General features: G+C 51.3%; 1 protein-coding gene across 7 annotated transcripts in view; it reads left to right on the top strand.

Annotated features, from left to right (window-relative positions):
- HDAC4 (histone deacetylase 4) overlaps positions 1 to 26,481 on the top strand; it is a 296,598-nt gene that overhangs the window by 42,214 nt on the left and 227,903 nt on the right. The window contains exon 1 of one of the 7 annotated variants that reach the window (XM_078071552.1): positions 6,275 to 6,294. The exons of the other annotated variants lie outside the window; for them this stretch is intronic. The gene's annotated coding sequence lies outside the window, so the exon portion shown is untranslated. Of the gene's footprint in view, positions 1 to 6,274; positions 6,295 to 26,481 lie in introns of those variants that run through there. 7 annotated transcript variants of the gene reach the window in all.

Here is a 26,481-nt window from a genome sequence, read left to right as displayed (position 1 = left end):
CAGTAGTGACAAATCCACGTTGGTTTCTTGTGTACTCCCAGTCAAGACGTGCCGTGCTCTTAGGACGCCAGAGTGAGCAGCATGTTCGTTCTGAGTCGTGCTCCGCACCTGTCCCGTTTGTGCTGCATGATGACCCTGTGAAGCGAGCTAGCACACCGTGATTCCTGTTTTGTAGATGAGGAAGCTGGTGTTTACTGCTGCCGGGTGCTTAGCTTCATGTCAGGCAGCCAATCGGAGGCCAGCCTGGAGCCAGAATTGGTCCCCTGCCCTTGAGGGGCATGTGCCCTGTGCCGGCGGACATTGGGTGCACTGGGCTGGGTCAGGAGGTGATCCGGCTGACTTGCATGGAGCTTCTAGGCAGTGTAGTGTGGGTCGTGTGGTGAGAGGAGGTGGGCGGGGGCATGGGCCCCCCCTCCCCTCCGGAAGGGACATGTGAGGTCAGGACAGGGAAGCCAGGTCAGAAAGCAGGGCGGGAGCTCACCTGCCCAGGTCAGGCACCGGGGGCTGGGCCCAGGGGCCTGGAGGTAAGAGCTTGGCGTGGCGGAGATAGGAGACTAGGAGTAGAGAGATGGGCGTGGGGTATGGGCTCTGGGGTAGGAGGGGTGACATGGTCCTAATTCCCTTGGTTCCAAGACCCTGCAGGTACCGAGAAAGGGTTGTGGGCCTGAGTCTCCTGCCCTCTCCTGGGACACACGCTTTGTGTTCTGTTAGTTTAAATGAGCGTGGTTTTGCCGTGGTTGAACTTGGCTTTGGTGCCACTTGCGATGTGACTTGAGTATATTTCTGGACTTATTCTGAGCTTCTCTTTGCTAGTCCTTGGAGACTGGGACTGGAGGGCTAACTGGGTGACTGGCAGACCTGGTTAATTTGGGAGATTTGAGTTGAAACTTTCCATTTTACTTAAGAGCCTTGTATTTGCTTATTTCATGAGAACATGATAAAAAGTAGTCAATTTTGGGAAAATAATGATTAAGAAAAATTCAAATCTAAAAATCAAACTTTTAGAAGCATATCTGGCTTTGTGTTTTTAAATTGGTTTGCTCTTAGCCACTTAATCAGTAAGATATTGGGCATATTGTCCTTTAAGGAGTGATAAGCCGCGTATGATGAAAAGAAGCCTTATGTTAGTTCCATATTGGTCCCTCCCTTCATTCCCCTTTCTAGAACACAAATAGAAAAGATAAATTCTGCCTCTCGCAGATCGAGTGTGCCGGCTGATGGGAGCCTGGTCCTGAGGTGAGCAGCCCACGCAGGGCGGCCACCGGGGCGGCTGCTCCCCAGGAGGGCTGCATTGGGTTCGTGGCTCGGGTCATCTCTTAGGGTCGTAAACCCAGACGTTCTAGGGTGGCCTTTGTCCTGTTGGACTTCAGGGTCCCTGTCACCCTTGGTCCTTATCACCCCCTCCTCTGCCCAGTGTTCCTGCTGCTGTCCCTTGAATGTGATGATCCTGACTTAGAACTGGAACATTCCATGCTGCAGTGCAGCTTCAGAGCTTTGGAGATTTTAACATGAAAAACAACGTGCCACGTTACCACCATTTCCTCACTTTTGCTGATACCGTTTCCTTTTGAAAGGTAGTAGGTGAGGCTTGTTGAAAAGTGATACGATTTTTTAAATAAAATACATAGTTGTCTTATACCTAATTGTTCCATTTCAAATAGCATTTGTAAAGAAGTATGGAAGGTTGGTTTAAGCACCGTGATGTTAGGTATGTAGTTGTCTCTAATGGGGGAGTGTTTTCTGCACAGAACTACCTTCCACAGCCCAGAGGAGCTCTTTTTCTCAGTGCCCCCTGTCCAAGTTGAGGGTTCCTTGTCCTCGGTGAACCTTTCCTGGGGAGCTTTTGTGGTTGGTGGCAGTTTGTTCACTTTTAAAAATTTTAAACTCTTAGGCTGTGTTTTAGAAGGTTGCTCCTTTGTTGAGGGCTAAAGCCGAGAGGAAACCTTTCATTTTAAGAGCTGAAGATTCTATTGTGATTTGTTTGCATTCGTGGCCAAAGTTTATTCCTTTCAAAATGTATACGAATTTTCCTAGGAAATCCTTTGTAGAAACTGGACATTTATTATAACCGTGTTTCTCATGGACTTGTTGGTTCAGTGGGATCTGTGAAATGCTGTTGCAGTTCCAGAGAATTCCATCGGGTCTGCTGTCAGCTCACTGAGGTTTCCTAGACGCTGTATGAAGAACCCTTTCTAACCCGCTCATACCTGTTAACAGTGCGTGTGCGTGTAGCAGAAATTCTCCCTTCAGAGTCGAACGGCGTGTGCAGAGTTCTTGATGCTTCTCTTGTTCACGTTCATGTTGATTTAATCCAAACCAGGGGCTGACTGGCTGATTCTTAAGGCCCCATCTCCCCACCATGGTCTGACGTGCAGAATACATACCTGCTCGCTGTTCTTTTGTGTTTGAAGAGCTGTGGGGCCCAGTGTTGGCTTTGCCTGAACCCCTTCGGTGTCCGCGTGGCTGGGCAAGGGAGGTGCTCTTCATCGAGGCCCCCCGTGTGCGCCCCCATGGGGCCGGCTGCTTTAGCGTAGTCTCACAGACAGGATCGGGGAAGAGGAGCAAGGCGGGGTGAACTGATTTCTTTCTTCGGTACTGGTAGACAGAAAGAGTTTTTAGAAAGCTTGAGAAGGTGTTTGGGGAACTGGAGACATGGGAAGCAGAGATTCTCACTGGGAACAATCAAACTGTCTGCTCTGACATCTTTCTGTGATTTGGTCCCAACCTTCTGGAGCACTTTGTACGACATTGTTTCTCCTGGCGGTGTGGAGGGATAGGTGGGACTGGTCCACACGAGCAGGTGAGGGGCACAGGTCAGCCTCTCTGGCCGGTCCAGCCCTGGTTCTCGGAAGGGCCGGGGTGTCCTGGACGTGAGGGGACGGCAGTGCCTGGCAGGTGACAAGCCACTGCCAGAGCCGGGAGACCACGTGTCCCGGGCGGCAGAGACCGTCCTAGCTCAGCTGTGTTGGAGAGGAAGACACGGGGGGTGCGGGGTTCCCAGCCTCTTCATGGCCCATCGTGGTGCGTCCACGCTCAGCTGGCCGGCGCCTCTGTTGAGGTCAGACTCACACAGCCTGGGGGCCCTGGCTGGATCTACGTAGATGTGCCTTCCTTTGCTCTTGGTTGGGCTTCCCCTGAACTCTCCAAGGAGCCACAGGACTAGATGCAGGAGAAGCACCGGCTGGGATGCTTGTGTTTGTAGGTGTTCTTCTATCTTCTGATTGCACGTGGCTCCTGTTATGTGTGGATTTGGTAGACCAGTGTGCGTGGGTGCGGCCTCAACAGTTGTAGCTCCTGAGGAAGTGGCATTTATAATCCTTTCCTAGTAGATGTCGGGGGACTCTGGGCTGTGCGCGCGCACGCGCGCGTGTGTGTGCGTGTGTGTGAGTGATGCTAAGGGATGAGTCTGCTCTGGCTGAGGGATGTTATTTCAAACATCAGCCATCTATGAGAGGAAAAGAGCAATTTGTGTCTTTCTTGACTGGCTTAAATTGCCCGAAAGAACATCATTTTAGTATTTCTCAACAGTTTCCAGTTCTGAAACATTTGGGCTTCCCCTGGGGGATGGGCGGGGGAGGGGCTGGGTGAGCCACGGGGCAGAGACAGCTCTGTGTGCCAGCCGTGCTGCCTCTGCTGGAGGAATGTCTGTGGGGTTTGTTGGCCTGGCCCGCTTGTCCCCATGGTGGGACCATGCAGCCTTGGACCAGGCCCTGGCCCTTCGAAGGGCCCCTGGCTTTGGTTTTTGCCTCCAGGCCAGCGCCTGCGTTGTGGTTTCATAGAAGGTGGCAATATGGCAGATAGGTAGGGGATCTTGTTCTTCCTCCCTGGAGAGGCCTCCACTGCGGCACTGGGGAGTAGGGTTCCAAGTAGGGCCGTCCTATAGTTACAGTCAAAACCAGAGCCTTTTACACCAGAAAGAGGGTGGACATTCAGTATCACTGGGCCTGGCCTGCCGCACCTGGTCGGATGGTCATCCTCCTTCTTACCTGGAGGAGTTTGGATCCAAGAGGCACCCAGTGTCCCCCGCACAGGATCAGACAGGTAGCCCTCCATGCATGAGTTCCTATATTCATTTCGAGATATTGCTTGAAATCACTAACCAAGATAACATCTTTCCCATTGTTTTCTACAAAGCCAGGTTCTGTATTTTCTGGTTTTATGTAAACTAAAAACATAGTTTTCACAGGTTTTTGTTAAATACAGGTTTCCTATGCCTTCACAGTTTTTTGGGAAACCTTTCAAGTCAAATCTACACAGTTGCTCTTGTTGGAAACAAAACTCTTTATCACTGAGAAGCTGAAACCAAGCTCGGATAGACTCTCGGCGTGAGGCATGAGCTGTGAGGTGCGGGCCATGCCTTCTGTGGCCCAAGAATCCTGCTCCAGAACCTTCTACCTGTGGCTTTTGAAATGTTTTCCGTGGCTGCGTCTCACTTTTGCCTTGGATGCTTATGGAAACTTCTGGATCAACTGAGCTGAGAATCTCATTGAATACAGTGGTCTCTCTCAGTTTGAGAGTAGGTACCTCCAAGTCCATACAAATCCCGTGGCAACTGCCGCAGATTTAGAAAGCTGCCCAAGAGAAAGGGTAGGAGTTCACTTGCTCGTGTTTTATAGGGTGATAGGTGAGTTTAGAACATCAGCTTCTAGTTTCGGATTTACAAGACAACCTTGAGTAAACTTCGGATGTGATAGACTCAGCAGCATTAGACGCTCCAGGCTGTGATGTTTGCACTTGGGGGTGGGGGGCTAGGAGCTGAGGAGCAGGCCCAGGAATCCCAGACTTCAGTGCACTCTGCCGAGGTTGGGAAAGGCATCCCATAGAAAGAGTTTCAGGTGCTTCTTGAGTGAAGGGAGGTGGGGCCCCAGGTCAGGCTCAGGTCAGAGGAGAGGGTGCCAGGGAAGCTGCCTGGCCGAGCAGAGGGAGGGGAGGGTGGTGTGGAGGAGAGGCAGCGGGCCTCGCGATACATCAGCTTTGGGCTGCACGGGAGGCGCCCTGGAGGTCGCAGAGCAATTCGCTTGGGGACGGAGGTGGGACAGTTGCGGCTGGTGGCGTGGACCACCCAGCTGAGAACAGAGATTTCCCTCTGCCCCTTCTGGAGTTCTCTCTTCTCTGTGAGCACCGGCTGGTGGGGTAGGGCTGAGCCGCACCTTCCTCCAAGGCCATCCCTGTGCGACGGCCTCTGCTCAGACCCATTTCTGGATCTTTCTCTAAGCCGGGCCCTTGGGATTAGACATTTCCCATTTGCTTTTCCTTCCGAGCCAGCATTCCTTGTCCTTGTTCGTCCCTTGTCCCGAGCCCGGGCTGGGCTGGGCTGCGATGGCTCCCGCGGGGCCGGGTCTGCGGCCCTCAGCCTGGGCGGTCGTCGTGGTGGTGCGCGCCGTTCCTGGAAAGCTCGCTCGCGCACAGCCAGGGCCGTGGGGGGGGGCAGCCTGGCTCCTCCGTGGCCGTCTGTTGGGAGCAGGAGTTGGCCGTTCATTCATGCTCCTTCCTGCATACAGGTCGGGAGCTCCGAGGAGGGGAAGGGAGCGGCCTCGCTCGTCACCACGGTGCATAACGAAGACGGAAGCATTTGATCGTTGCTCCGTGTCGGCCAGATTTAGGCCTCGTTTCGTTTCCTCGCTTGCGTCCTGATTTCCTCCCGTGAGCAGAGAGCTAACTGGCTTCAGGTGGGGTTTTCTGTTGGCAGAGCAGCGTGGCAGGGGAGCGTGGGGCCCCGCGTGGGGCCTGGGCACGGCGGCCGCTGCCAGCCTCCCCGGAGCCCGAGGGTGCGTCGTGCGGGTGCGGGCGGCGAGGCCCACGTGCCCCGACGCCGGTGTCCTCGGAGGACTGCTGTTTGTGTGGCAGCCAGTGGCTGTTCGGGACCACGGGGGGGACTGGGGTGTGTTGAATGTGGGTCGTGGGTGTCAAACGGATCTGTATGAAGACAAGGGCGGCGCTTCGTCCGCGCCATCTCCCTCCCTCGCCTAAGCGTGGGGGGAGCCTCAGCGTCCAGTAAGAGGCGTGTCCTGGCGGACACCTGCCCTGTCCCCCAGTACGGTCAGGACAGTCTGAGACGCTGTCACGGCCGGGAGGAGCCTGAGGGGACATGATGCCCAGCGCCGTGTCGAGTGTTGGCTCGTTAACCGTGCCGGGCGCCGCACCAAGGGCGGAGGTTCCTGGCGGGGCAGATGGTGCAGGTCGTGGCGGGTGCCGTGCGCGGGAGCTCCCTCTGCTCACGTGGTAATACAGCCTCCTGATCACGTCGGAGCTGAGAAAAGAAAGTGGATTTGCAGATATTCTCCAGCTTACCCGGTGCGTGAATGGTGCTATACCGTAGACATGTCAGCATTTGTATTTTTTCCTTTCTGGATTATTGTAAATGAGCACAGAAAGTTTCCTTATTCTTTCTTTCATGGTTGTGCGTGGCCATAGTGTCAGGCACTGGGTAGGTCACTGTTGGCAGAAGTGACTCTGTTTCCCATCTTCCTGCGTGGCTGCTGTGAACAGTACAGAGCGCCCGTCCCGCGTGAGCTTCTTGCTGGAGTGCCCCGGGCGTCTCGAAGGGAGCACAGACCTAGGATGCTTAGCTGGTGGAGTCCCACCGGAGGAAGACCCTTGTAACTGCCATGCCCACCAGGAAATGGAGCAGGCCAGCACCCCGGAAGCCCCTTCTGGGCCCCCTCTTGGTCACTGCACCTCCCGTCCCCCCGCTGGGAATCAGCTGCCTAGCTCCTGACACCTTGGATTAGTTTTTCCTGTTTTTAAACTTTATATTAATGCAGTCATAAAACATTTACTCATTTTGTTGGGCTTCTTCCACTCACCAGTGTGTTTGTGGATGTCCTGAGGTTGTGGCTTCGGATCGCAGGTTCATTCTGTGGGTGTATAATGTTCCCTTGTAGGACCACGCCACAACACATGCGTTCAGCTGTGGAGGACTCAGGGGCTTTCCAGTGTGGGCTGCTCCTGGCATGCTCCCACAGCCTTCTTGGGTACGGCTGTCGGTCCACGTCAGTGTGTATTTCTTTTGATAAGATACGTGTGTGCCAATCAGTTCTTCCAGTTGACCGTACCCATTTACACTCAGAGAGGCCCACCGGCCCCCGCGCTCGACCATGCCTAGTATTGTCATTCTTCTTCATGCCCTCGTGAGCCGTGCGTGCTCCTGGTCGCTGGGAGCACCGCTCCGCGTGTGCACTCGACAGCTGGATGCCCTCTCCGGGGAAGCGCCTGTTTAAGTCTTTTGCTCATTTTAAAAATTGGGTTGTCTTTATTGTTCTGACTGGCTTGTAGGAGTTATTTATGTGGATGAGAAATGAGTTCTTTGCTGGTTATTTTCTTTGCTATTTTCTCCCTTAATGATTTTTTTTTTTTGATGAACAGATGTTCTTAATTTTAACATAGTCCACTTTATTGGTGGTTTTATTTATGCCTACTTGAAGGTCATGGAGATACTCTGTATTATTTTCTAGAAGTTTCATTGTTTTACCACTCACATTTAGATTTAAGGTCCACCTGGAATTGATTTTTAAAAAGAACATGATGTGAGGTAGTAATTGAAGGTAATTGAGGGTTACTTTTCCCGTTTGGATATTCATTTGGCCTTCCTTCCTTCACCCTGTCTGCACTTCTCTGCGGGGCCAGCTGGTCCTCAGGGAGGTAATACCTGGAGGTCTGTGTCTGGACTTTATTCTGGCCCGTGGCTCTGTCTGTCCACGTGGGTGCCGGCACAGCATCGTCTTACCAGCCGTAGCTTTGGAATTAGTCCTCACATCTGGTCATGTGGCTCTTCCAGTTTCTGACCATTTTAAAGCTTGTCTGGGTTCTTCTTAACCCTTTGCATTTCCTTATGACTTAAAATCAGTTTTTCAATGTTAGCAGAATACCTACCTTTGGTATTATATTGATTTGCCTTAAGATCAGTGTCTTTTGAGTCTTCCAGTCCATGAATATGATGTATCTTTTTATTTATTTGGGTCTTCCTTAATTTCTTCAGTCACATTTTGTAGTTTCCAGTGTAGATGTCCTTCATTTCTTTCGTTAGATTTATTTCTACTTTTTTTTTTTAAGATTTTATTTATTTGTCAGAGAGAGAGGGAGAGAGCACAAGCAGGGAGAGTGGCAGGCAGAGGGAGAAACAGGCTCCCCGCTGAGCAAAGAGCCCGACGCAGGACTCGATCCCAGGACTCTGGGATCACGACTTGAGCCAAAGGCAGACGCTTAACCGACTGAGCCACCCAGGCGCCCCTCTTTTTTTTTTTTTTTTTTGATGCTGGTTTGTTTTTAAAGTTTTTTGTTTGTGTGTTTGTATTTAGAAATATAATTAATCTTTCTATAGCCACCTGTCTGTAGACCACTTGCAGAGTTTACTTCATATTATACTGGTTTATCTGAAGGCTCTTTTGTGCTTTTTATGTCTATTGTCTATGGATAGCGAATGTTTTATTCTTTGCTCATTTTTAAGCATTTTGTCTTTTTCTTGTGTCATTGCGTTTTCTAGGGCCTTCACACAAATGTTAAACAGAATTGGTGATAGTGGATGTGTCTGTCTTGGACAAAAATCAAGATAAGAATTTTCAGTATATCATCACCATGTACAAAATTTGCTATAGGTTTTTGTAAATAGGCTTTATCACATTAGTGCATTTCTCTTCTGTTCTCAGGGTTGCTGAGTTTTTCTCAGAAGTAGGTGTTAAAATATTAGGTTGAACCATATTACATTGCAGATGTTTGATCTTTTTTAGTCCACAGAATGGTACTTTGATTTGATTGAGCTCAATATATTGGATTTTTTTACATCTATTAATCATATGATTTTTCTCCTTTGATTCATGTGATGAATTTTCTCAGTTGATTTTTGAATGCTAAGCCTTGCATGTCTTAATAAATACAACTTGACTTTAATGTATTACTCTTACGTACTACTGGATTTGTTTTGCTTACATTTAGCTTAATTTCTTTCATCCAAATTCGTGAGTGAGATTGAGCTGTGATTTTCTTTTCTTGAAATAGCCTTGTCAGGTTTGGACGTCCAGGTTGTGCTGCCCCTTAAAGTGTCAGGGGCTTGTTCCTCTTTGTCTAATCCTGGGGTGGACAGAGTTTTCCTTTAAAGAGTCAGATGGTAAATATTTTAGGCTTTGTGGATCATATACGGCTTCTATTGTATATTTTTCTTCTTCTTTAAATTTTTTTAAACAACCACTTAAAAATGTAAAAACCAGTCTTTCTTAGCAGATGGTACAAAATCAGGCCACAGATTGTATTTGGTCTGCAGGCCATAGTTTGGTGACCGCTGTCAAATTCTCTTGAAGAGTTTATATAAGATTGAGGTTATTTCTTCCTTAGGTATTTGGAAGAATTTGAAGTTTTCTCTGACTTGGAACCTGTTTTCTTTGTAAATTGCACCCTCAACGGATGCAGGACTATTCAGATTTTCTCTTTTTTCCTGTGTCATTTTTTTTTTAAGGTTTTATTTATTTGTTTGAGAGAGAAGAGAGTGTGTGTTGGGGGGAGGGGCAGAGGGGAGGAGCATATCAAGCAGACTCCATGCTGAGCATGGAGACCTAGGCTCAATCCCAGGACCCTGAGATCACAACCCCAGCTGAAACCAAGAGTTGGATGCTTAACTGACTGTGCCACCCAGGTGCCCCTCTTGTGTCAGTTTTAATGTGTTTGGTTTTTCTTTAGAATTTTTTTCATTCCATCTAAATTTTCAAATGTATCAATATAAAGTTGTTCAAATACCTTTGCATCATCTTTGCAATGTATGTAGGATTTGAAGTGATGCCTCCTTTTTCATTCTTTATATTGTTTACTTGTTCTCTTTTTTTCTTCATTGCATTTGCTTAGGATATTAATATTTTTCAGCTGCCATGTTTTGTTTTCTTGATTATCTCTATTGGATTGCTATTGCTTCCTTTTGTCCTTTGGATTTACTTTGCTTTTTTTTTTTTTTTAACTAAGTGAAATATTTAGGTCATTGAATTTTTTTTTCAGACATTCTTCTTTTGTACTACAAGGACCTAAAGCTATAATTTTAACCTATGCATGGCTTTAGTTGGATTGCGCAAGTATGTTATTTTTCATTGTAATTCAGCTTAGAATAATATCTAGTTTCCTTTTGGATTTCTTCTGTGATGCAGGGGTTATCTCAGAAAGCATTTCTTCATTTTACCTGTTTGTAAATTTCTTAATATCTTGCTTACATTATTGATTTCTAGTTTAATTTCACTTTGGTCGCGGAATTTACTGTATATTATTTCAGTTTTTGAAAATTCCTTGAGTTTTGCTTTGCCTCCGTATGGTCGATTTTGTACATGTTTAATGTACACGGGCAGAGAGTATGCCAGGTAAGACTTGTCCTCCTGATCATGCCGGCCGTGTCAAGCTCGCTGCTTCCAGTGCTCGCCCCCGACTCCACTGGTCTGCAGCCTTCTTTTCCTGCCAGTTGCCGGGAGTGGTACTTAAACCCCTGCTGTAATCACAGGTTAGTATCCTTCCTCCTGTTAGTTCTGTCCGTTGCTTTTGAATATTTTGATGCTATTTTAAGTCCGTACAGATGTAGAATTTTACACTTTCTTGTTGGAATAACCATTTTATTTTTATGAAATGTCTGATTTCAGTGTCTGCGAGGGCCAGCCTAGTGCTCCTCGTCCTTACTCCTGGTATGCAAGCACCCCAGCTGTGAGCTTGGGTGTCTCCAGGAACCCCTCCACCTTTGCAGGCTCTGACCCCATCTCCTTTCCACGGGGTCTGCTTGTTTGTCAGCACACACCTCTGGGGAGGGGGGAAACGCGAGCTCACATATGCCCTCCCCTCCATCTCTTCCTCTCACATTTTGGCCCTTCCAGTCCTCGCTGCCTCGGTAGCTGTCTGATTCTGAGGCCTCTGTGGTGTGTGTGTTCATCGTGTTTGTCAGCCAGGCCTCCTTGGCCTTGGCCGAAGCATTAGTGTGATAGCAGCCGGTCTGCGGTGGGCAGAGTGGCAGGTGAGGTTTACTTGTCCGTGCTCGTCGTGCCTTCCCAGTGTCATGATCGAGAGGTTTGTCTGCCATCGTCCACCTTCATTCTTATTTAAGTTTCCAGGTGACTGCAGGCTGGCATTGATCTTTATGTTGCGGTGACGTAACTGCTGGGCATATTTTAAAGTGAAATTTATCTTCAGCCCTGAGCTGCTCTTATTGTGCTTTTATTCAGGTATTTTATGAGGTGATTTCTGTCACACCTTCTAAGTGGTAAAATCTCCCAGATCTGAGTGCTTAAGTGCCCTTGTGGAGCACTTCCTGCCCGCCTGCCCTCCCCGGCCCCTCCGCACCTGGGTTTTGCCAAGTTGTTTTTACCCCCAATATAAATGAAGAATTTGTTCTGGGTTTGGCTTGAGAAGGAATCTGTGGGGCTTTGCTTTTCATGTCTTTAGTGTCACGACTATGTCCGCATCGGGTTTTCCTCCGGGCAGGGCAAAGGTCGAATGTGCCACTTGGTCTCCCTTGGCCTCATTTCCGCCATGCGTGGAGCCAGCGGGCTGTATTAAATGGTATCTTCATTCCTTCCCACTCTGAGATTCCATGATCCTCACGTTCAAGTGGAAGCCAAGGCCAGAACGTTTGGAAGTAAGCCACAGGCCAGCACAGTTTTATCCTTGGGGGTGGGAGTGTAAGATACCTCCTATTTTTTAATGATTTTGTTGTTGGGGGGGGTTGCTGTGGAGGGGGACTATTTTTCCACATTAAAATTTACGTTTTCTGTTTTTTTTTGTTTTTTTACCTTTTCTGTTTTGTAACTCATGCATTTCATATCATATGGTTAGATTATAAATACCTTGTTTGGACTATTGCATTTAGAAGTACATTTTATTCATATGAGCGCTAATTTAAATCATTTTTTTTTTAAAGATTTTATTTATTTGACAGAGAGAGAGAGACAGCGAGAGAGGGTACACAAGCAGGGGGAGTGGGAGAGGGAGAAGCAGGCTTCCCGCTGAGCAGGGAGCCCAATGTGGGGCTCGATCCCAGGACCCTGGGATCATGACCTGAGCCGAATGCAGACGCTTAACCGACTGAGCTACCCAGGCGCCCCTAATTTAAATCATTTAAAATAAATAAAATTGTATTTATAAATTGAATTACCTATTGATTACTTTTAAGGAAGTCAGTGTCCCCCCCCCCCCCCCCCCCCAGAAGGTGAGGCCTTAGGACCAGAAGACCATCTGAGCATTGCAGTTAGATAGTTTTCTGGAATCTGCGTCCTCCTTAGAGATAACAAAAGAAACACAGTGTGAAGGCTGGAGGACTTGTAAACACCTGCCATTTCCCAGGGCTAATGGTGGTCCGTTTCCACTTGGTGATGCGGAGTAGATGTTGGAGCAGGGGAAGGGGATGGTGGTCATGGAGGGTAGCACTCAGGCATTCCTGCTTAGCTGCACTTCTCCCTGTGACCTTCTGCAGCCCTGGGTGCTTGGGATGGGTACCAAGGCCTGTTTCCAGGCAGCTGACTGGGGTCCCCAGTAGTCCTTTGGAACTAGACAGCATAAGCAGCTGTCCCTTTTTGCGCTTGACCATGCATGGTGTCTCCTGTCCAGACTCAGGGTGCCCTTTGACAATGGACTGGGGACCTCCTCCCTCCTCATGGTGCTTGGGGTATCTCCGTCCAGGAAACAGGAGTCCCTCGGGCTGAGCTCCCAGCTGGGGCCTGGGAGTCCTGCCTCCCTGGCTCTGTTGCCAGTGCTCGCGGTGGGGAGTGCAGCCCCCATGACGTCATGACCTGGGAGCTTCTCTGGAGGAGCTAGGAGTTAGTGGGTCGTTAGCTAGCGATGGTGGAGGCAGCGCCCCCTTGACCGCAGCGCTGCGGAGGTGTAGTCCCATAGCTGTGTACACCCTTTTTGAGTCAGAGGGTGACACTCCAGCAAATCGTGGCATGGCAGGAGCACGCATTCCGTATGCCCCTTCTCGGTGTCCGCCTCACAGCCAGAAGGATCATGAAGCGAGACAGAAGGTACGCTGGTTGACGGGGGGGCAGGGGGATGGTGCAGGATCAGGAGTCGGGGCCCCGTGGCTCTGTGGCCATGGAAAGCCTGCAGGTAGGCCACTCGGGGGCCACTCACAGTGTCCTGCCTCAGTCTCTCCCCTTTGCTCTCATGGACTGCCTCTGCAAGAGGACTGTCTGGCCCCAGCCCCTCCCCAGGTGATCAGAGACCCCCCCCCCCCCCGCCCCGCCCCGGGCTTGGTTTCCTTCTCTGCAAGATGAGGCCATGAGAGGCTTCACCTACCAAGGTTGTTGTGGGGATCCCATGAGGCAGGCAGGTCGCCCAGGGCCCGGTGGTGCCCGGGATGTCAGCCTCTGTCATCATCATAGGGATCCGGAACCATCTAGGAACTGTCCTAGAGTGTCTGGCAAGTTTCAGCTTTGTCAGCATTGTCAGACTCATGCCCTTTTTGATAAATACAAATACCCTGCATCCTTCCATGTTTGAAATTTCAGAATGACTCTGACATCATTTCTGAAGATTTGAGTAGGGGTGTTTGCACAGGTCAGCCACCCCCTTCCCCACCGATACCCACCTGCTGAGTATCTCTCCCTGCAGGGGCTGCCCTGGGGGCACAGGCGGCAGAGAGGGGAGCCCTGTGCATGGAGGGGTGCACGGGACTCGGCGTGGTGAGAGAAGCCTGTGGTGCTGCCCCTCTGCCCTCCTGGGTACGCAGCCCGGCCCCCAGGGCAGCCCTGCCACACCGACTTGAGGCACCAGGATCAAACCTCTGTATTTTAACTTTCTGCTTTGGTGATTAGTGATAGTCAACTTTACAATACAACTCTTTTTTTTTTTTTTTTTTTAAGATTTTATTTATGTGACAGAGAGACGCAGTGAGAGGGAACACAAGCTGGGGGAGGGGGAGAGGGAGAAGCAGGCTTCCTGCAGAGCAGAGAGCCGAGCGGGGCTCGATCCCAGGACCCTGGGATCATGACCTGAGCCGAAGGCAGACGCTTAACGACTGAGCCACCCAGGCACCCCTACAATACAACTCTTAAGAAAGGGATTTTAGCAACAGATGACAAAGATTGGGGGCACCCGTTGCTCCCAATAGGAAAGCCTCTTCAGGGTCTGCACGGCTGGCCATGGTCCACTTTGACCCTCAGAATGAGGCCTTCTGGAGTGGCCTGGGCCCAGAGAGGGCAGGTGCACGCCCCTTGTGTTTGGGGAGTTGTGGTTCATGGCATGTGGGGCAGGCCCTGCAGCGGGACTTTCCACCCCAGTTCTGGGGCTCGGGGGTCCTTGCTTTCCCTGCAAGGGGCTCTGCCTGCGCCTGACCCTGTGAGTCCCGGGTGTGCGGCTGCTCCCTGGCGGCCCCGGGGCCTGGGGGGAGAGCTCAGCTTACACTCAGCCTTGCAGGCAGGGCAGTGGCAGCCAAGTGGTTTCTTGAAAAGAATTCCTCTTCCCCTGATTAATTTCTGGCATGCGGCGTCGGGGAGCTCTTGCGTCAGTAAGTCGTCATAAACCCTCCACTGTCTGGGGCAGACATAAACACCAAGCCCAGCTCCACCGCTCCTGACGCTCGGCCAGCGCCGGCCCGCCCGAGGAACTGCAGGCCAGGCAGCCGCAGATAAAGGCGCCTAGCACCTTCCTGTGCACGGACGAGCCCTGGGCTGAGGGCTCTGAGCTGGGCAAGTGCCTGGCCTGTCGTCAAGGGACAGGGCTGCACAGATGGGATTTTTTTACTGAAATGGTTGTGTTTCTTCCTCCCAGTTCCCTGTTTTACTGACCCTGTCTTCTTCATGGGGAATATTTGCCTTCTTCCAGTGGGTCTTCTGTAACCTTTAGAAAGGTTTCAGAACCTTCTTTCAGCCTCTGGGAACCCCTGAAGTGGTACGGCGTGGCCCTCGCTGTCTGGGCCCTAGGGCTTCCCATGGCACTCTGCAAAATGTATTCCAGGCCCTTTCCGACAGCATCGGAGAGCTTCAGAGAGCTGCTGGGCTGCATGCGTCCTGATCTGTTCTTGTGGGAGCCCTTTCATCTGAGGCACCCTCCCAGGCTCTGCCTGGCTCACAGAAGAGGCCAGAAACAAGTGACTGCTGTCCATGCTGGCCTCAGTTTACTAGTTAGCATGCTCTGGCTGAGATGAAGCACACAGTGGCTGAGATGAAGCACACAGCCCCGCACCGTGGCTCCTCCTGGGTAATGAGAAGGAAGAACTTGGCCTCTAGTTTTCTCATGGGTGGGTCAGGCAGTTGGCCGTAGTGATGGGGCCCTGCTACGGGTGACGATGCCAAAATCATGGCTTCCCGGGTGCTCTCAAGGAGCGCACACTCCCAGTGGGCACGTGAGAGCACGGCCCCAGGAGGCAGCGCTGGTAGGTGCTGAGGGCACGTAGTGGGCAGGGCCCGGGATGGACCTTCACTGAACTTCAGGAGGGGAGATGACAGCCATCTGGCCCGGGGTGGTCGCTGTGCAGGCCAGGCAGTAACCAGGCAGTGCACAGCTGTCTGGGGCGGCTCGCTAGGAGAAGCAGGAGGGGGCAGGGACTGGGTGGGACGTGGCCATGCCCTTGGACTTGGCCAGTGAGTCTCCAGGTTTGCTTTGGGTACCTGCAGGGCACAGGGCACACTTTGGGGACTTGTGTCCGGGGCCCATACAACAGCAGACCCAAGACCAAGTCCGTATCTGGCCAGGCCGTTGAGCTGACTGATTTCAGGAGCTTCGGTTTCCGCTTGCATTTAGCCTGTGCATAGAAGCTGTGGTGAGGATCCTAATTTTAAGGAAGAATCGCAAATGATAAACAAATCCGAGGTGTTGATTATATTAACTTCTATGTAACATCGAGAAGAGCCTGCCCTATTCTAGCTGAGCAGCCAAGGGCTGAGTCGCTCCCTGAGCACCGGGGCTCAAAGACAGGGCCGCAGAGCAGGTGTATTGAACCCACTGTGTATTCTGTGTATTCTACTGCACGCAGTACGCTAGGGCCATGCTGTTTCTCTGCCATATCCCCCGGCCCCTCGGGATGGAGAGGATGTTCGTAAGGCCTGAGCTTGCTTCATTTATGCCATTAGCTTATGTAAGTGGGATAGGTGCTACTTCTGTTCCAGGCGGGGACAGTGAGGCTGAGCCATGTGCTTGAAGAAACTGGTGGCTGGGGAGGGCAGAGCCAGCCCTGGCCCTCTCGTCTGTGCCCGGGCTGCGGCTTCCCTGGGGTTCTGCAGATCAAAGATTCTGAAACGTTTGTTCAGGAAGGCCGTTAGGTTAGTTAATCGTTACAGTCAAAGCGTGGTGTTTTCCTAAAGCAGGTGCAGATTGCTAGGGACCAGAAGTGAGTGATGTGGTCTCCCTTGTTCTTTGTGTCTCGTGCTTGAACTCACAGGGCTGGTGAAGGTGGAGTCTCTGGGTTTGTGTTGCGCTTCTCTTTAGGAACATGACCGGGGGTGTCTTCCATGTGAATGGGGCTGGCGTGCAGACTGCTCACCTGCTCCATGTCGCCGTTGGGAGAGTTCCCCAGGTGTTGTGCATGTGGTGCTCTGGGGAGGGAGGGCAGCAAGCTGCTGGCTTCGCTGGGATGCTCCACAGAAACGCCCGGGAGCTCCTGAGGAAATCACACAGGTTTTAAAAAATACTCCCCTCTGTTGCTTTTTCTCAACTCTTTGTGCTTTTCATGTTACTTCTTGAAGATCATTCCAGATCACTTAATAAAGCAGTCCCTTATTCTCTTTTGACGCTTGGGTATTCCTGTAGTCTGTCTGTTTACCAACAGATTCTAATTTCCTGGTTCACTGAACAATGGTTTTTTTTGGTGTGAAATATAAATAACATAAAACTGACCCCTTTAGCTAGTTTTAAGTGTACAGTTTGGTGGGATTAAGTACCTTCACGCTGTCATGCAGCCATCAGCGCCGTCCGTCTCCAGAACGTCCTCATCTTCCCAAACAGAAACTCCGTGCCCACTAAACCCTGAGTCCCCCGCCCCCTGCCGCGGCCCCTCGGAACCTCGCTTCCTGTCTGTGTGTGGATTTGTCTGTTCTAGGGTTCTCACAGGTGCAGTCAGAAAGTGTGTGTCCTTGTGCTGCTCGCTTATTTCAGCGGCTCAGTATCCTCCAGGTTCATCCCTCTCGTAGCCTGTGTCAGGATGTCTTTCCTTTTTAAGGCCAAATAATATTCCATCCTGTGGATGGACCACACTGTGTTTATCCCTTCCTCCGTGGATGTGCACGTGGGTTGTTTCCACTTTTTGGCTCTTTTGAATAACGCCGCCGTGGCGTTGACGGGCCAGTGTCTATGTGGTCTCTGCTTTCTGGTCTTTGGGGTACACACCTAGGGGTAGAATTGCCGGAAGGTAATTCCATGTTTAACTTTTGAAAAACCACTAAACTGGTTTCTGCAGTGACTGTACCCTGTTACATCCCACCCCCCACCCCCCCCAGCAACACGGGAGTGTTCCAGTATCTCCGCGCTTTAGCTGGTTTTGACTGCTCGCCGTTTTAGTAACGCGAGGTGTATCTGACTGTGGCTTTACCCTTCTTTCCCTGATGTCTGATGAATGGAGCGTCTGTTCATGTGCTTGTTGGCTGTGTGTACCCCTTCGAGTCCTCTGCTCATTTTGTAATTCTTATTCTGTTGCTGAGTCGTGGGATACATTTGTATTCTGGATATGTGCTTTGCAAATATTTCCTCCCGTTCTGTGGCCTGTCTTTTCACTCTGTAATGGCTCTTCCTGTACCCAAGTTTTTAATCGTGATGAGGTCCCATTTATCTTTTTCTCCTGTTGCTCGTATCTTTTGGTATCAGGTCTAAGCACCCATTGCCAAATTCAAGGTCATGAGATTCTCCCATTTTCTTCTATGGATTTTATGATTTTAGTTCCTCTGTGTAGGTGATCAGTCTATACTGAGTTAATTTTTGCTTATGGTGTGAGGAAGTAGGGGTCCAACCTCACACTTTGCCTGTGGATCCAGTTGTCCCAGCACTGGTGTTGAAGAGGACCTGGCTTGCTTTTAAAGTTGTGGAGGTTCTTGTTTGTTTCTCATGGAAGCGTGATGAGCCACGTACAATCCCGTGTCAGCACAGATGGTGTCCTTCATCCACTGGGATGTCGCACCCACATTTACAGTTTCTCCCTCTCCAGCTCCAGTCCCTGCCACTGTGTCCCTAAGTCGGCACCTTATCCACACCCCCTTCTGTTTTGTCCACCTCCCCAGGGTGGAGAGCTTGAGGGTGGCCTCCATGGCTCTCTACAGAAGACGGGCGGAGTTCGGCTTAGGTTCCCTATGGATGCGGGCCATTGGCCATGGCCCCACGTGAGTTGGCCTCAGCAGGTCACTCTCTCCACTTGGCTGCATGTGTTCTGATGGGTGGGTATCTTCCCGGGGACCCAGGGGACAGTGGCCTCTACACAATCCCAGGCGGGCTGCAGGGTGGGGGAGCCGCTGCTGGCGCATGGCAGACTCCTGGGTTTGGCCCAGCACCTGCCAGGGCAAATATACCAGGGCTGTGGGCTTCACAGCGAACTTTACTGTTACAGGATTTATTTATTTTATTTAAATGCATTTAAATGTCTCTGTCCTTGTATTTAATTGCAACCACTTAAAAGACCCAGATTGCTATTGTTTCAGCAGCTTCTCTGTCTCGGGGAGCGCACGGTGTGGGCCGCCCTGTTGGGTCCGCAGTGGTGAGTGGTGGAGAGTGCTTTTCTGCTGGGATGCCTGCCCCCGGGCCGGGTTTCTTTCTGCTCATTGTGGTTGCAGTCTTGCCTTTGCGTGGTGGCCGGTGTGGGTGAAATTCAGCGTTGTCCCAGGACGTTGTACCCAGTTTCCTGTGGTTCCATTACAGCTCTCTCCTTTCGCTGCCATCCATGTCCCACTTCCAACCGTGGTGATCCTTAGCATTTTAGAAGTTACACCCGCCCTTGTCAGGCGCACTAGTGTGTGTGTGTGGCCCCATCCAGATACACTTTTTGTAGCTTGCATTATACGGAAGCTACAGAGGATATATTTCATATTGAAAATTTCAGTTTCTTGTAAGTTAAACATTTCAGTAGCAATGTATGTTCTTGTCTTTTTTGTAAACACTGGGAGTTTGGGGATCCTTCTGCCTGCCTGGGGGGACGGGCCTCTTGGCTGCACAGGCCTGTGTGTGTGGGACCCGTCGTCCCTGAGCGTCGCTGTTCCCTTGCAGCGTGCCATGGAGTGGCCGGCCGTCAGCTGCTTGTGCTGCTGCCCCTGGGCCTTCCTTCTGCGCCAGCCCGGGCTTGGGAGGGACCCGACACAGAGGCATGAGTGCGGGCCTTCCTCCCTCCTGCTTCCACACCAGCTCTTGGAAGGCAGAGACTGAGTTCCATTCCTCTGTCTGATCCCACGGAACGCCCAGACGCCCCTCTTCCACAGAGCAGGCTCTCAAAGGATCGGCCAGCTTCACCGATTTTGTTTTCGTGAAAGCAGTTTATTTAATAAACGGGAAAATACTTTCTTCCCTCTGATTTTAAAAGTTAAGGTCGTCTCAAATCCACACAGTGCTGAAAGACATGAAAAAGAAAAGACCCTCGTGTCCCGAGCAGACCGCAGGCAGCTGAGGGACACCATTCTCAGGAGAGCACCACGTTCCACCTTGCACAGATTCTCCACCTGGGCATCGGTTCGCCCACGCGTATGTGCACCTGCCGTGCGCACCGTAGAACCTAGGGGTGCTTGTGGTAGCCGTGTACTATTTCTGTCCTTAAAAGTCCTCTACTAGTGGGACTCCCGTTTTATTCTGGAGTAATTAACACTCCAGCAGGATGCTCTTAGATCTCTGTCTTTGAATTTGGGGCTGATTGCTTTCATTCTAGATTTATCGGGATAAAGGCCTAGAAATAGCATTGCTGAGACAGAGGGTGCACACATGGGTAACACGCGTCACCAGGCTGCCCCTCAGATGTTAGTGGCCGTGCGGCCACTGGCCGGTTGTGAGGATGCCGCTCTGATGCAGGGCTCCTTTACCGATAGACAGAGAGGACAGGCCGCGCGCTCCCGCAGCCATGGCTCACGCCACCTGTCTGTCCTGTGTGTGGGGCTGCGGGCGACGGGGCCAGGAGACCGACGGGGGCCGCTGTTGTGATGTAGTGGCCGTGCACCACGGCGGACGGAAACTCCAGAAACGGCCCAGAGTTTTCCGCTGCTGCCGCTGTCCCCACGTCACTCACTGAAGTGAGGGACATTGAGCTGCTCCTATGTGTGCCAGCCTCTAAGCACCAGGATCTACTGGCGAACCACACAGGAGAAGCCCCCGCCCGGTGTCGCTCAGTGCTCCTGGGGACATCAAACAGTAGACAAGTAAATTACTATGTAATAGTAAAAATGGCCAACATTGGGTGAGCCTAGGTGTAACTGGCCCTTTTTCTAAGTGCTTTTTCCGTCTTTGCAGATTTAATTCTTGTAACAGCCTGGGAGTAGGTTTATGATCCCTACGGCATCCCCATTCTACAGATGAGAAAACAGAGGACTCGGGGAAAGAAGTCACTCGCCCAAGGAGTTCTGCCAGGCAGTTTGTGCTCCTCAGCGTCATGTGTTCCTGCCTCTAAACTTAGCACATCCAGTGTGGTGTCAGGTGTCGGTGCAGCAGGCTGGGGAGTGAGAGGGTGTGCCGGGGAAGTGCGTGGCCGGCCCAGCAGCGAGGATGGATTCTGAGTTTGATGATGGCTTTGAGGGCTTTCGATCAGGGCAGTGACATCTGTGTTTTCATGATACGCTCTTGGGTGGTCACCTCCAGTGAGGTGGCCGCTGGGGGATCCCAGGTGAGAGGCGGGATGCTGAACTGATGTGGGTTTGGCTGAGGGGGAGACAGGGCTGGCAGGACGCGTGGGTGGACGGGGTGGGGGTGTGTGTCCAGAGCAGGTGCGAGCCGGGCAGGTGGGGTCCGGAGGCTGTGGAGGCCGGGGGCACATCCTGCGGGAGAGCTGGGCTCTGCCACAGTCTGTGCTTGAGAGCTTGGGACGTGTGCAGCGACTTGATCGAATGACTTTGCGGAAAAGGAGATCAGCTTGATCTGGACCTGGTACCCGGCCTGGGCAGTAATCATTGAAAAACCCCATTTTCTTGTATGCAGAATCTTCTACTTTAGCAAGCGTGAGTTTTTTTTAACCTCGTCTCGAGACTCATGGTCTTTTTCCTTTCCGACTGTATTCTGCTTTGTAGTTCTGAATGCATCGTGTGGAGGTGTGGCTGGTGGGCCCCTGGGGCCCCCACGGAGCTCTACGAGGTCAAAGCTGTGTTTGTAAGAGTCAAGAGGTGGCTTTCCTTTTTGCTGGGCTGACGTTTCCCCTGGTGGGTGGGCGTGCCATGGGCAAAGCTGCCGGGGCCACGGCAGGCATGGGCCCGTGACCGTCGGGTTCCTCATTGCCCTGCAGTTTCACTTAGGATCGTTTTCGATGAGGCAGGACAGTTGTTACTGTTACTGAGTGTTTAAGTCTCTACCCTGGAGGTGCAGGTTTAGAGCTCTGTGTGACCACGTGGGCCGCGCACACAAAGCCCTTGGCCACGGACCGGCGTGGCAATCGTCCCCAGGAGAGCGCTGTGTGGGTGCCACGGACCGGCGTGGCGATCGTCCCCAGGAGAGCGCTGTGTGGGTGCCATGGACCGGCGTGGCGGTCGTCCCCAGGAGAGCGCTGTGTGGCCAGGTTGCCCGCTGAACGAGCCCTTCTTTTGTGGGACACCATCTGTCCTTGAAAGGATAACTGACGAATAAACTGTGGGTGTTCAGACTTGGGCGCCTGCCAGATACTTTCTTAAAAATGAAGCTCGGCTGTCACTTGAAGGAAAACAGCTGACAGGCTGTGTTACCAGTGATGACATTTCAGCTCTCAAGTGGAACCTGGAGTTTTGGAGCCCCTGGACCCCCCCACCCCCCGCATGGTGTCTAATGACACGTGTCAGCCTCGGGGCGAGCTCGGTTCTCTGCACGTGACCAGGTCGCGGTGTCGCAGACTCGGGCGGGGTTGGGAGCCCTCGCAGTGCAGCCCTGATGCAGCCGGGCCCTCGGGGCTCGCTGGCGGCGTCCTCACTGCTGGGGGTCACGGCCACACTGTCACCCACCCGAGCGGCCCAGCCCAGGCGCCCACATGCCACTGAATCAGAAAGCCCATGGCACCGCAGGGCTGGGAACGCGCTCGCCCTCCCGCCATGTCTCTGTGACGTGGGCTGCCTTAGTCTCTTCCACCCCAACGACCTGTCCCAACAGACGACACACCAAAGCCCGTGTGACGGTCCCGCTAACTTCCCCTGAGCCAGACCCCACAGAGGCTCGCCCACGTAAAACAGTGCCACCCTGCTCGCTACTTGTTTTGTGTTTTGGAAAAGGTACTTATTTTTTCATTAAAATAGGTAATTCATGTTAACGTTCAGTGACATTATTATTTTCAAATGAATTAAATGAACATTGAAAAATCTCAGTTGTAACTTATGATATGGCAAATATCGATATGTATAGCCACATAAACAAAAGGCTTTTGGGGTGCTCAGTAATTTATAAGAGGATGCAGGGGCTCTGAGGCTAAAAACTGCTGTTCTAAGCCATCTGGTGTTGATAGGCGTATATTTTTAAAAGCACTTACAATTACTTTGTCCTTGGTGTTCTGACCCTCAGGCCCAAGGAGGCGAGGAGGAGTGATGAGTCAAGGGGAAGTGTTGCTCCTATTTGGGTGTGTATGGGGGGGGTGGTGCACTGGACCCCAGAGGTCTGGGCCTCTCCGTGGTCCCACCTGGGTGGGCCGGCGGGCCCCAGGGACGACCGACGCGGCCGCACCGCCTCAGGTCCACGGGCACCGCGGGGCAGGAGTTACAGCTATTGAAAATGATTGATTATTTTATGTATGCCTTGTATTTATGTTGCATTTAATTATAAATTGTTATGGCTTATTATGTAAATACATACGCAGCTGATGAAGAATGAATTTACTAGAATTTTTGTTCTCATTTGTTTGTCAATTTGCAAAAAGGCAAACTTCAGGAAAGACTGTAGATGAGTGGGGATCTTTAGAATACTTCTTCTGGATCCAAACTGTCCGAAAAATATATCACACGGGAAATAAATGATGACAGTGTTAGAAGTGTCACGAAAACAAACAGAAGAGCCAAGAGAGATCTAAGAATAAAGAAGAAAACACGTCCAATAGGAAGTTTAGGTAGAAACACTCCCAATAAATGAACACTTTTATTTTTGCCATCAAAGTGAGAGTTCACGCTGTTGCCTCCCTGCGCTGCACGTGCTCGGATGGAGGGCGCTGGGGTCTGCGGGGCCGCCTGGCCTGGGGCAGAATGCCGTCAGCAGCGGGGCGCTGAGCTCAGCCGGAGGGGTGGAGGCTGCTGTCGGCTGCCAGACAGAAGGGACCTGTGCACAGTGCACACAGTAGGGCTTCTGCACGAGCAGAATGGAGCGTCACCTGGAAGGAAGGGTTCTCAGCACTTAGCTGGAAAGTGAGATCGCCACCATCAGCGGTGTCCCAGAGCGTACGTCGTATCCGATGTCTACACTCAACCCAGAAGAGAAGCATCCTTTTCCCTGCTGAGAAGCAACACGAGCTAGTTGTCACTAAGAGGAACTTGGATAGACTTGGGACTTATTGGTAAAGGACCCAACTGAATGTTTCTTAAAAGTACCTGCTCCTTGGGGGAAGAATGAAGGGGGGGAAATCGGAGGGGGAGAAGAACCATGAGAGACGATGGACTCTGAAAAACAAACTGAGGGTTCTAGAGGGGAGGGGGGTGGGAAGATGGGTTAGCCTGGTGATGGGTATTGAGGAGGGCACGTTCTGCATGGAGCACTGGGTGTTATGCACAAACAATGAATCATGGAACACTATATCTAAAACTAATGATGTAATGTATGGGGATTAACATAACAATAAAAAAATTAAAAAAAAAATAAAAATAAAAATAAATAAATCTTTAAAAAAAAAAAAAAAAGTACCTGTTCCTTGGGGCGCCTGGGTGGCTCAGTCGGTTAAGCGTCTGCCTTCAGCTCAGGTCATGATCTGCAGGTCCTGGGATCCAGCCCCACATCAGGCTCCCTGCTCAGCGGGGAGTCTGCTTCTCTCTCTCTCTCCCTCTGCCCCTCCCCACCGCTCATTCTCTCCCCTTCTCTGTCTCTCTCAAATAAATAAATAAAATCTTAAAAAAAAAAACAACCTGCTCCTTAAGAGATTGCTCTGTGTTTTATCAAAGTTCACGCAGTGTCTTTGCTCTCTTCAAAATTGCTTCTAAGCCTCGAAAAGTGTTATTTTATGGGATGGAAGTGCCCTAATTCTAGAACCTGTTAGAAACAACAAGAAAACAAAAATTATATGCAAGTTTTACTTAGGAACAGAGATGGAAGCCCTGAACAGAATGTCGGGGGAGAGACTAGGAGAGCACATTCTCTGGTTGTCACCGAGGGTTTTATGGCGGGAATGTTGTCATTGCAGGGAAACTACAGAATTCACGTAGGTACAGGAGACTGTTTATGAAATATGGGAGATTAATAAGTACTCCACTTTTCATAATTACCCCCCCCCAGTTGGGAGGAAGTATATAGTTTTAATGAATAGATTGAAGATGATCAGAAGGTGGAAGTCAGCTTTCCCACGGCTGGGACGCTCTGGAGGCCTCGTGCTCACAGAAGGGGATTCGGCACCGCCCCTGGGTGTCGCTGTGATGCCAGCAGTTTTGTTAGGGTCTGCAGAACCAAAATAGGTTCACTCAAAGGCCAAAGAGTCCCTGACTACAACCCACCTATTTCCTATTTGCCAGTAGTTAGTAGAAAAGTCCAAGAACCAATCGATGGTTTTGGTGATAGAAACTTCCAGACTTCTGCATGACAGAAGCCTCACTGAGTCCCCTCTTCCTACAGCGGCCACGTGTGCCATGATGATGGTGGCTGAATGGTGGGCTTCTCGTGCTGTCCTCACTACATGCCGTGGCCAGCTTTCTCCTATAGAGGACTTCCCTTTCTTTCTTATTTATTTGCTTATTTATTTACATGAATTTGGGGTCATGGATTCTTATTTTATTAACTGGGTTCTAAGCCTTTGTTAACATGACGTATTCTGGTGCCCATAGTGTCCTCATTTGCCCAGTGGCAGCCCCTGCATGCTGGCTACTCTGACTGGTCCCCAGTGCTCCGGGGGCCCCCTCTGCTCTCTCTGATGCAGGAAGGTAGTCTGCCTCTCTGGTGCCTTCCCTGCCGCACACCTGGGGTCTGCTCTTTCCCAAGGAGGTTCTGTTTCTCGGGGACTGGCGTTTAGTGCCGACCGCTTCCGTGGCCTGGGAGCAGGCGGGGCTCGGAGATGGATGGGGCGGGCACGCACACACCCTCCCGCCTAGGGGGTGTTCCGTGTGTCCACGTGAACTGCAGAGCTCACACCGACACTTCTCATTCCAGCCCAGCGTCACAGGTCCACGGACCACCCTCTCTCTTTGCCATATTGTCACCCCTCCTCCCACGATGAGAAACTTTGCTCCCAGTCTCCATCATCTCCTTACTTATTGGCTTAATTCCAGAATGCTCGGAAAGAAATCGTTAATCTGTGCCTCTGTGAGAAAGAAACCCGCCAGCCGGGGTTCCCTATTTGTTGAGGGCGTATAGTCCCAAGTAGAGTCCGAACACTGTGTCTCAGAGCTACTTGGGATCGTTCTTAGCGCCCCCGGCCCCGCCCTCGTGCACTTGCATTACTCCCTTGAAATGTGGTTTGGTTCATTTTGTTACTGTTTGTATTTCATTTTTTCCCCTTCCTCATACTTTTTGATTTTATTTATTTTCTTTCTTTTTTTTTTTTTTTAAAGATTTTATTTATTTGACAGAGAGAGAGACAGTGAGGGAACACAAGCAGGGGGAGGGGGAGAGGGAGAAGCAGGCTTCCCGCTGAGCAGGGAGCCCGATGCGGGGCTTGATCCCAGGACCCTGGGATCATGACCTGAGCCGAAGGCAGACGCTTAACGACTGAGCCACCCAGGTGCCCCTGAGTTTATTTATTTTCATTTTTTGAGTATGTGAGACATTAGTGCAGCCCCTAAAGCCAGCGATGTGTAAGAAACCGGACTCAGAGAGTGGGGTCCCTGCCCAGCGGGCCCGTCCTTCCACCCTGTGGCCCCCCGGCCCCACCCTTGCTCTCCCGATTTGCTTTCTGGACAAAAGAACAAATACAGCGTGTACTTTATCGGGATTCGGTCTTGCACCTAAGGGATGTCGTCCCGGTAGCTCCGTCGCACGCGGCATTTCCACGCCCCAGCGTGTCCCCACAGCCCCTGGCCTGCACTTGCCCTGGGATGACCTTGTGCACATGTGCTTCCCTCCACCGCCCCTGCATCGTCCGACTTCACCTGCAGAGGGGTTCCTACGGAAGGTGAGCAGGTACATAATTGGGTTCGATTTTGGCCAGTTTGCCGGTGCGAAGCATGTGCCAGCTTGCGTTCCCCTTGCGGCCTGCGTGCGTCTGTGCCCACACGGTGTGGAGAGCGAAGCCTGCTGCTTTCTGCCAGTCCGACCGGTAACAAGTGGAAGCTCGGTGTGGGGGCTGTA

This window comes from Halichoerus grypus, chromosome 4 (assembly GCF_964656455.1).
Source record: "Halichoerus grypus chromosome 4, mHalGry1.hap1.1, whole genome shotgun sequence".
NCBI classification, from domain to species: domain Eukaryota; kingdom Metazoa; phylum Chordata; class Mammalia; order Carnivora; family Phocidae; genus Halichoerus; species Halichoerus grypus.
The sequence above is the reverse complement of the archived record's forward strand: the minus strand, read 5'-3'. Positions and strand labels throughout refer to the sequence as shown.